The sequence below is a fragment of the Ailuropoda melanoleuca genome, chromosome 2 (assembly GCF_002007445.2).
Source record: "Ailuropoda melanoleuca isolate Jingjing chromosome 2, ASM200744v2, whole genome shotgun sequence".
Taxonomy (NCBI): domain Eukaryota; kingdom Metazoa; phylum Chordata; class Mammalia; order Carnivora; family Ursidae; genus Ailuropoda; species Ailuropoda melanoleuca.
In genome coordinates this window covers 126,964,618-126,976,511 of record NC_048219.1, presented here as the reverse complement: position 1 = coordinate 126,976,511, position 11,894 = coordinate 126,964,618, and positions in this window count along the sequence as shown.

Sequence of the window (11,894 nt, the reverse complement as noted above, 5' to 3'; positions counted from 1 at the left end):
ATATATGGTAGCTGACAGTAGGTGTTACACTTTTATTTACTAATTCATTTATTTACACCAAAATGTGAGTGAGTACAATTTTTAAATTCCACCAACTGCTAAACTGACTTTCTGATTTTTCTTTAAAGATGTAGCTATGGGGGCAGCTGGATGGTGCAGTCGGTTAAGCATCTGACTCTAGACTTCAGCTCAGGTCATGATCTCAGGGTCATGAGATGGAGCCCCCTTTCGGGCTCTGCACTCAGTGTGGAATCTCCTTGAGATACTCTCTCCCTCTCCCTCTGCCATCCGCTCATGCTCTGTTTCTCTCAAATAAATAAATAAATAAATCTTTAAGAAAATTTTAAAAAATAAAGATTTAGCTCCGCATCCAAAAAAACTCCTGTTTTCCTATGGATAATAATTAGGACTCACTTCCTCTATAATTAAATATCAGCTGTCTAACTCAATGTCCTTGCATAGGAAGGTTCAGCTTCAGCATTTTTCTACTCATTCAGCATTTATAAGAACAATATTCATTTTTACAAATGCTGAGAGGAGTAAAGCTAAAGCCTTAAATTGTTAATATTGACCAAAAATGTACACGGCTGCAGCATATGCCCCTTGCCATTCACAAAACATATGCTAATTGGAAGTAAATATCATCCATCCATGACTAGACTTGCAAACTCAGAACTGTTTTATCAATAACAAAGTGGGCCTTCTTTCGTTATCCGATAGCAGGAAGAAGAAAAATCACCAGTGGCTCTGTGAATGCATCAGTTGGTTACCCTATCATGTATTTTATTTAAACAGAACTTATGTTTTTAACATTCTCATGAAACCAATGAGAAGAAATACAGGTAAGAAATGAAGAAAGAACCTTAGATATAACTTCTCAACAAATTTCATGTCCACTAAGGGAAACATGTATTTAAATAACAAAAATTGTATTTATCCATTGTAATTATTTAGGGATTCCCAAGTTTATTGAGTTGGTTTGTCAAATAAAAGTGATGTTTCTCAATATTCAGATTTCTTTCTTTTTTTTTTTTGTAACTGAGGCACTGAAGCTTGAAGAAGTCAACTGACCTAAAAAAAAAAAATTGTTCCAAGTTTCTGGTATCTTAACATTATATATATGGCCAGCTGTGGCCCAAGCTGAATGTTCTCATGACTATACCTAAGAATAAGACTTTCTGGTCTAACGGTACTCTCCTTCAGTGCTTCTTTCCTCACATCTGGTCGCCAAAGAGTCGTTCCGTCACCCTGCAGCCTGCTAATGAGATCCCCCATTTAATTAATACCATAAGAATTTTAATTCTGACTGAATCAATTTAACGTGATGTGATTTTGTCAGCTCTATTCCCCAAGTAAAAAGTGAGCCTGATGCTTATTACATACATCATTTCACGGGCCTTGCATTCCCTGCTGACTTAAACAAATTCTAATTAAGACTAATTAAAGCATCATTTATGAAAGCGCTTGTGATAGCTATGCAAACATTCTGGGTGGGTATGCTTTGCATAATAATTATCCTAGTTAATATTAAGGCTAGGTCCTTGGCAATTAGGTCTTTGAAACAGAGAGTTATTCTGAATTTAGCCCTTTTCAGTGTGAGCAATTAATAAAAAAAAAAGTGCTAAATTTATGTAGTGGCTTCATTAACAAAATAAATTTAGAAGTACTAGTATTGTTTGCATTTTTTAAGCTAAGCATAATTCTTAACCCAGGTGACAGTTATTAAAATAAAAGGATGCAGTTCTTTGATCTGATACATTTATTATAGCCATCCAAGAAAAAAAATTAACTTTATAAGTTGCAGTCAGACCTTCTTCCACAAACCCTATTAGTCTAAAGCATATTACTTGAATGTGTCGATGTCTATAAGGAACATAGACATCTGAAGTAGTATTTTATCTTTTAAAATTAAGTTTTTAAAATAATGACTTAAAAATCTGACGTGCACTTAAGGCATTATACAAGCAGATGAAATTCTTCAATTTATAATGACTTGATAGGCCTAATATATAAGCAAATGCTTCCTTACACCTGCTGAGTTTAGTGAAATTAAAAATTCTTACAGCATTCATAGTTTGCTTTACCTTTGTTTTTAAAGTCTCTATTATACTGTCAGTATCCATTGTGCTGCAAAATTGAAATGGATTAGAATGTTGTAGAACTGCTTGCCTTTCGAACTCCTATATACTTTTTCTGGGAATTTATGGCAGGGTCAAGTGAAGTTGGAGGTTTCCAGAGATGAATGAGGAAAAAGAAAGAAAATGTGACTCCTTTATTAAAATGGGTGAAAGAGATTGATAATAGATGGCACACACACCAAAAAAAGACTAAAAAGCTTATTTTTCTTCCATCTTTACAAATACAGTGAATGTGAAATTCAGGGCAGGAAACTCAGAGGTAGGAAACTATTAAAATAAGCTGGGGGCATTAAACAGAATCAACTAGTTTATCCAGCACCAGTGACAAATAGTGCTATCTTGTGTAAAGATAGTTTTGTCTTATATAAAGTCTTATCTTTGAATACACATAGGTTGAGAATCACTGAAATTTAGAAAGAAAATCTGTATCTTAGTATTAGAGAGAATTTCTCCAAATTTCTATCAAATACACAGCCACAAATTTTAAAAGCGTATATTAAGCCCCCACAAAAGCAATACAGTGCCTTTATAAAGAGCAACAAATAACAGACTGAAGTGTCTCCAATGATTTTGTGCAACAAACCTGATAGTATAAAGTAATACACATAAATCCAGTAACCTTGATCACATTTTACACAAAATTGCTTTAAAAAAAAATGTGACCTGATTCTACCACCCCAAGGGCGGTATGAAATGTCATGGCAGGCTGTGCCCAGGCAGCGCGTGATACAACCACTTTAGCCTCTTTATCAATTAACTGGGCGTGAAAGAGTAGGTAGGCTCATTAAATTGGTGAATGACACAAAGTGAGAGGGCAATCATTTTAACATCTTAAGAAAGGGTCCAAAACTCCGTCTAATAGCATAAAACTTACTGCAAATACTTCCATAGCCTAAACTAGTGAAAAACAAACTGTATAACATGGAGGAATTAGACAGTTTCAAGGAGTTGTAGTTAATAAGAATTTGATCATGATCTATCAGTTCAGCAGATTTCCTAAATCCAGAATGACCCTGTATATATAAAGTCTATGTAGACAGAACTGTCATATATGAATCATGAAGCAACCCTTCCTTCAATCAAAGTAGAGTCAGTATAGCTAAAGATGGAGAAATGACCACTGAGGGAAAGCTATTTAGATCAAATGATTAGAGTCAATTTAACAAAGAATTATTGAATGCCTTTAAGACTAGGCACTTGAGGAGGACTAAAGGGAGATATAATCATAGCTTCCCATCTTAGTAACTCTTTTTTGTCATTAGGGGTCTCTGAGAGTCAGATGAACAATTAAATGACAAATCATGGAAGTTTCTTCTGAAAACAAGGGCAAAATGCTTGGAAACTTGTCTCCAAGTATGGAGAAATAAATATCTCCTGGATAGTTTATGGGGTTGGCAGAGAGTCTAAGTGTAGGTGGAAAGATGGGGACAATTTCTTTTTTTTTAAGTTTTTAATTTGAATTACAGTATAGTTAACATACCGTGTTATAATAGTTTCAGGTGTACAATACAGTGATTCAACAATTCCATCCACTAGTCGGTGCTCAGCATGCTAAATGTAATCTTAATCCCCTGCACCTATTTCACCCATCCCCCCTTGCTTCCCCTTCGAGATCCTTCAGTTGGTTCTCTATAGTTAAGACTCTGTTTCTTGGTTTATCTCTCACTCTCTTTTTTTTTCTTTTGTTCGTTTTGTTTCTTAAATTCCACATATGAGTGAAATAATTTGATATTTCTCTTTCGCTGACTGACTTCTTTCACTTGCATTATACTCTCTAGTTCCAATCATGTTGTTGCAAATGGCAAGATTCCATTCTTTTTGTGGTTGACTAAAATTCCATTGCATATACATACCACTTCTTTATCCATTCATCTCTCGATGGACACTTGCGCTGATCCCATAATTTGGCTATTGTATAAATGCTGCAATAAACATAGACATGCATGCATATATCCTTTTGAATTAAGTGTTTTCATATTCTTTGGGTAAATATCCACTAATGTGATTACTGGATCATAAGGTAGCTCTATTTTTAATTTTCTGAGGCACCTCCATACTGTTTTCCAGAGTGGCTGCACCAGTTTGCATTCCCACCAACAGTGCAAGAGTGTCCCTTTTTCTAGGATGAGGACAATTTTTACTCAAGCTGAACAACTGATGAACAGGTAGGAAGTGGGGAGGGACAAAACTGTCTAAGTATCCTTACACAGGTGGTGACCAGCTGACGTCTATGTGCACTTAGTGGAGGAAAAAAATAAACCAAATCCCTAGTAGGGATTTAGGTGAGAAATTTAAAATAAGAAGAGAAAACAAAACCTGAAAGGACCTTGAAAAATCATTTGGTTACTTTCCAGACAGATGAGCTGTAAACTAGGCCGGGTATTTGTGGCTTCCTTGCCAGCAAATAGCCTTTTAAGGCAGTTTGTACCAACCTACGAGGGTCAAGTTTTCTTTTCCTTATTCTCTCAGTTTTCCTTTTCCTTTATTTTACTTATTTGTTATTCTCACTTTCTTTTGCTCCTTTTTCTAATAGGAAAGAATGTTCTGTGAGAGCTATTCGATGCTGAAGCAGTTAATCTAAGAATTATCATCTAAAGCACTGATTCGCAAGCTTGGGCACGTGTCACAATCATCGGAAGGGTTAGTTAAACACAGATTGCTCCCCACACACAGAATTTCTAATTCAGTGGGTAGACCCCCTGAGCGGGTTGACCAGCTCCCAGTGGGCAGAGCCTGAGAATTTGCCTAACAGGTTCTCACGTGTTACGGAAGCTGCTGATTCTGGATTATAATTCTGAGAACCACTGCTCTGCAAAAGTTCAGCAGTCCCACGGTTAGTGTATTGAAACCACAAATGCGATCACTAGTTTGAATAGCTGCAATCTTTACATGAAATATCACAATATTCAGCCAGTAAACATCTGGAAGGCCATACCAGTTTTTTCCAGGATGGTGTATGTTTCACTTCTCCCATGCCCAACTCAAATGAAATGTTTTTTGTTTTGTTTTGTTTTGTTTTAAATAAACATGTTCGAATTCCACAGCAGTTCAAGATCAATGGACAAGTTATTTTTTTCTTTTAATTTATTTATTTGATAAAGAGAGAGACAGCCAGTGAGAGAGCAAACACAAGCAGGGGGAGTGGGAGAGGATTAGAAGCAGGCTCCCAGCGGAGGAGCCTGATGTGGGGCTCGATCCCAGAACCACGGGATCACGCCCTGAGACGAAGGCAGACGCTTAACTACTGTGCCACCCAGGCGCCCCTCTAATGAAATGTTTTAAACATTCCCCCTGAACATTATCCATGAAGTGTTCATACATTTCAAATTCTCTACCAAAATTATTCTTGCTGGGAAGAAAATTATAAAGATTTTTGGGCTTGACTTAAGTACTTTATTCCACATTTGAGGAATGGTTGAACTTTCAATCATGGCATATATAATTAGCAACTAGGGACAGTTGCGTTTAAAAAAATCTCAAAATGATGTGGCAGTTGGGTGGTGCAGTCAGTTGAGCAACTTATTCTTGGTTTTGGCTCAGGTGGTGAGATTGAGCCCCGTCGGGGTCCACGATCAGCGCAGAGTCTGCTCGAGTTTCTCTCTCCCGCTTCAGACTCTGCCTCTACTCCACTCTCTCTCTCTCAAATAAATAAATCTAAAAAAAAGTTCAAAATCACTGTTTCAAAAAAAAATTTCAAAATGATAGCAGAATGAAGATGTCTTATGGCACTCTAAATCCTAGTTGTTAAGGGCTGTGTATGTTTCTACAGTACAGGTCAACTATTTTGAACACCAGCACCTTTATTACTCTAATGGGCAGAAAAATGAGGGCTTACCTTACATTTAGGATATAAAAAACTTCATATTAAGGATGCTTTTAAAGCACTGGATGGTGTTAACAATAAAGGCTGTAAAATAGTTGTACTAGCCTTTGAAGTAGCTTCCCTTCTGTCTTCTTTGCTAGGTGGTATCTTGCTTGGAGGCAGGTGGAAAGGCTGCCTAGAGGTACTTTACAACTTTACAAGGTTGGATCTGTTGTAATTATCACAGATGAGTTATGAAGATCTCAGGCTGATTTTTAGTATATGTCATTATTAGATATGGTATTTTAAACACATTTAAAATGTACAAAATATTAAGATGAATTAGAGATGGTCATTGAACCCCTTCAAAACAGAAAAATGCCAACCTCATATTAGTTGTAGGCACCCCAACACCACCAGTTTACACTAAGGAGGAATGGAAAATATCTACCCCTGTAACAATACCACGTAGTTGAACAAATTCACTAAACGGAGGCAGAAACTAAAGCCCAGAGAGGTTAAGTGTCTTGTCTGAGACTACACAGCATTGGATCAAGATGAAGTTTTCCTAAAACAGGGCAGTGATTTTTTTCCACTGTCATCGCCCTGCCTCCATACTTAGCCACTGATGAGAATGCATTAAAACATAATAAATGTATTTAAAAACTGGTCAAGGCTGTTGTTTTGTCTCTCTTAGTGTTCCAGCTTTTCTCCATAATTGCTTTCAGGAAGATGAGCTGTGTTTTATCCTTGATGGGAAATGCTCGTTTTGGACAAGGCTGCGGCGTCCAACTCTGACTGCTGCCAAGGAGCGCTGACTTGTTGGGAGATTAAAAGTAAAGGAGCTCATGGGCTTGGGCTTCGGTTTCACTCCCCTGAACAGCAGGCATACCCTGCAGTTCTGATAAGAAGGAGCAGTAGCTAACCCAGATCCCACACCACTGGGCTCCATGGAAGCCTCTAAGAAACCGTGAGTGACAAGAGCTTGGGAAGAGAATTTTCATTTGTTTTCTTTTCAAGCACACAAGGTTTGTATGGATTTAATTTGATCAAGTGAAAAGCCTATAAAGAGAAGAGGCAGAATGAGGTTTCAGGATCTATATTCTCCAGCGACTAATAACTGGCAGCGGCAAGTGGGGTCTAAATGGAAGTGAGTGAGCTGGGCTGGGATTTAACTCCCACCCCAAAGGGAAGGTCTGTACATGGGTTGTTTGTTCAAATAACAGTTTAGCCTTGGAGTTTAATACAAGGTGTTCAAGTAAAATAAAAAGTAAACTCCGCTCAGTGAGGCAGCCAGATCAAAAAGAAATTGGGCTTTTTGATGGAACACATTAAAAGCCGGGGAGAAGGAGGAGCGTGCATTGCCGACTTCCTCTCCTAACAGAAACAGGTAACACTAGACTCGGCAGAAATCAATCACAGGGCTGTGAACTCACTTTTGCGTTTAGTCACATCTCTGATTATTGCTTCCTTCATCAGAGGAAGCACAGAGACCAAAGAAGAGGGGAATGGGTAATGCACCCCAAGTCACTACTTGCTAACATTGGAGTTAGAAAGGGGGAGGCAGACTTTGAAAGAAGGAGGTGCTTTGTAAAGGAGGCTCAGGGATTACCCGTGGCTTTCAGGTACTCATTCTCTCTGGGACCCTCAACATCCTGGAAAGGTGGAAGTTGATTTTATTCACGCCCAAGAATATGTGAAATTCAGTCTCTACCTGTCTCCTGTATCTCCCTCCACGCAGGGCAGATAAATAGTGCATACGGAAATGATACTGTTTAATTAGGGAGTATTCAACAGGGTGAACCAAAAATCAAAATATAAATATGCATTGTATAAACAGAGAAATTTAGAAATCCATGTTAATTGTATCTAGTTAATTTTTAACAGCTTCTTGGTATATTAGCTTTCTAGGTTGTACTCCATTCCTTTCCGTATTCCTCTATTGACAGGCAGCTGGTGCGGTAATAAAACTGCTATTCCCAGATCTGCCAAGGGCTCAGAGAGAGATGAGTACAAGACAGATATCTACCCACTCACCATTTAACGTGTACCGTTTCCTACTGAACATGCAGATGGCATGGCGGTCCCAGATTTCATTTGAGTTAATCTAATCCCTCCACTGCTCCCACTAGAAAGGAGGGCATTAGCAGCCATATGTCAACCAGATTTGTCAGATTATTCATTACAATTAATTGCTGTTCTCACTTAAGGCCTTTAAGGCTGTGAATTGCTCTGAATTCTATTGCAAACACAAAATTATGAGTAAAAGACTTTAGCCCTGTCATTCAAATTTCACGCTGACCTTTATCAGCTTTTGGCTTTTCCATGGGTGCTGGGCTGAAAGCTTTCTAATTGGTGTTCCATTTCTTCCTCACTACAGGTAAGCTGTCGGCCTAGGCAATAAGTATGACCAGAAAGACAAGAGGAAAAACTCTTAGGTCCCAGCAGACAGTATTTAACTGCCAACTAATAATACATTAGGAGGGTAATGAGACGAGCTAGATGTCATAATGACCCAGTGTACTAATTAAGCTTCTAAATACTGCAGGTTTTTAAAACATTTTCTGTCTTAGAAAGGCTTATTTTTGGAACTAAATTTCTTTTTACATTGTTTCATTATTCAAACTCTTTTGTAAGTTATTACCAATGATCATTAGAAATTAACCAAATTAATACCCATCCCTTCACACGGAGGGGGAAGTCGGGTTTCAGGCTCCGACACCCCAGACCCCTTCAGTGGTGCCATTTTAATGTAGTCACCGGCCAAAAATTCTTGAGACTTCTCAGCTCTCACAACAGTTGTTATTGCATTTATTTTATTTACAGCTTACTCGATACGGTAACTCAGGGTTAGAAGCACATCTTTGGGCGCGCTCCTTTGATTTTCAAGGCGCTGTTGAATTTGCTTGGTTTGGGATGAGTCCTCTTGTCTATAAACTCAACCACAGTGATAGTGTGATAGAATCAGGACTGTTTGATTAGACGATCATCAGAGGAAACTTCATTGCCAAGAAGTATCTGTCACTGAGATTATTAAGCCACAGTAGGGCTGCCTTGATTAATACTTTGTTTGCAACTTCAGACCAGTGATTTTGTCAGATGTTTCACAAATCTTGACAGGAGGTTTTATTAAGGATCTTCTGAGCAGAAGAAGTTGACAGTTGAAACTTCTGGTATGATTTCCTTCTTCGCATTACAAGTCCTTGTTGGTAGAATATTTTAGGTGATGTCTTGGGCGAGGATGAAGTGGAAGCAAGGAAATTGACGTGTGGTTGCTTTTTTCCCCTCCTGATCATTATCCGGGTACTACCAGGAGCCAAAAGAAATTCTCACCACTCGAATTCTAGAATGGCCATCTAACCTATGAATGATAGCAAAAGGTTTGGAAATGTTCTCTAAAACTAAGATAATGATTTAACATTTCCTCAAAGCAAAGCTGTTTATAAAATAAACAAGAACAGTTACAGCAGTTAAATCATTTCTGCATTAAAGCACACTGTTTACTGTTCTTTTTATTGAATGCAAAGATTTTCAATTAGTAATAACCAAGGATACATAAAAGCTATAATTAGTACATTTTCCCTCTAAATGCAAAAAAAAAGCTATTACACCTTTTTTTTCCTATGAAATATTATCTTTGTTCATTTTTTTAAAACCCTGAATATGATTTAGAAGCGTTTATGTAAGATAACTACTAAGTCATGGTTAGATTTCTCTTCTTAATTTAAAAATAAAAGATTACATAAAATATAAAACACGTCATTTCTGTAAAGATATGTATGTTTACATCTCTTATTGATATATATAAAAGAAAATACCTCTGTTTCTACAAATTAATATCCTAGAGAAATGGTTATCAATCTCTCAAGTGATGGAAGATGACTTTCTCTAGCTAGTTGTTAGAGCACTAAATAGTTTCATCTTTTGACCTATCTTTTCATATGTCCTGGTACCTTTTTTTCAACCTGTAGGATTTCCTGTTTGAAATAAGCAGAGGGGTGATATGTCTGGTCGAACAAACTTTGGTATCAGATGGCTCCCAGGTCAAGAAGTTAGGCTCTCTACGAAGCAAAAGAAGGACAGGCACAAGACAAAAAAGGGAGCAATAATGATGCAAAGAATAAATGAGGAGAGCACCTACATTTCCAACCACCTTAAGCAGCAATGGTTGAACTTGACTGCTGACAGGAGGTGTGCAGTGAAACAGTGAACCCGGAAATGTCAAACAGCACTCACGTCCTAACCTGTGGTTGGGCTTCAGCTAAACTGGCTCAACCCTGACCCCTGCTACTTTTAATCAATACCGTATGACCTGGGCAAGTCATATCGCCTCACTGAACCTCATTTATTTCATCTGTATAAGTGAGAGAGCTGGAATAAATAATTTGTTTCAGTTCCTAAATTCGGTGCTAAAAGTTATGAAATACAAAAAAAATAAATTTTATATATATGGGGGGCACAAAAATCTGTATATCAGAGAAAAAATTTAGACAAGTTGTATTGGGCTCTTTTCACATCACCCATGAGAATTTGCCTGAAGTGGAGTAAAAATCATAATGAAATAAATAAATAAATAAATAAATAAATAAATATGAAATAAAACATTTTCTTCCAAAACATCTAAGTCCATGTTTTTCTCTCTGTATGGGCAGTCCAAACTGGACAATAGCTATTCCAAGTTTAGTTGCTTTTATTTTTCCTTTCAGTGATCCAAGTAACATCTATCTCTATCTCTCTAAGTGCTGTGATGAGAAGAATTATAAATGTCTGGTTCTTTGTTACATAGTTTCAGAAATTAGTACAGTACCTAGTGCTTAGTGGATGCTTAGTAAGTATTTGTTGAGTGAGCAGAAGAAATGAATCACAGTGACAAACATAAATGTATCTTAAATCTTTTTTTCCTAATCTGGTAGGGGGAAAAAAATGGTGTCAGGTGAAAGGCCCTAGGAAATTATAATGTCAAGTATCCTATTAAAGTAGTTTGAAATCGATTTATCTTAATTTCCATCAAATTCTTTTCATCCTGTTTCATTTCTGGTTTCTTAAATGTGTCTGAGTTTGAAGATAATTTGGGGAATTTGAGCAAAATCCATTTAGCCAGGGCTGAGTTCCTTAAAAAGTTACCCATACCATTTTTACTAACTAAAATAAAGGCATGCTCATGTTTTAAGTGGTTGTTAGACTTCAAATGTATAATATCATATACATAATACATAAATATAATATAAGATGCATATCAAATATGGCCGAGTTTGTAAGTTCTTTTTAAAAGTCACCTGTGTAAGTAAGTTTTTAAATGTTTTAAAATATATAAATGTTTAGTTTTATTGTTCATTAAGTTTTCTGAGACATTAATTTGGAGTTCCCATAATCAAAGCCCATCTCATCTCATTTAAGGTCACTTCGGTTGAAAAAAGTGTCCAGTTAAAGTAAATAAGTAACCTGTCACAATGAAAAAAATTTTTTCCCCTTAAAATAGTACAAACCCAAAATGCAAAATCTCAGCTGATGAAACACTACATAGCCTTCACCAACAATAGAAATCAGCAATATTAAAGTCCACATTGCAATATTTGACTTAGCTTGCTATACAAAGGAAACCTTTCTCCTGTAATGCACTGGCTATAAAAGCAGGAATTAAACAATGTAGTTTTAAACTGGCTAAAACCAAAACTTACAGTGAATGAGGTCTCAGTTCTTGTCCCAGTTATTACATAACTATTGTGCATCTTTACTGGTAAAAAAATGGCCTAATATGAAAGAAAATCCTTATTCAANGAAAAAAATTTTTTCCCCTTAAAATAGTACAAACCCAAAATGCAAAATCTCAGCTGATGAAACACTACATAGCCTTCACCAACAATAGAAATCAGCAATATTAAAGTCCACATTGCAATATTTGACTTAGCTTGCTATACAAAGGAAACCTTTCTCCTGTAATGCACTGGCTATAA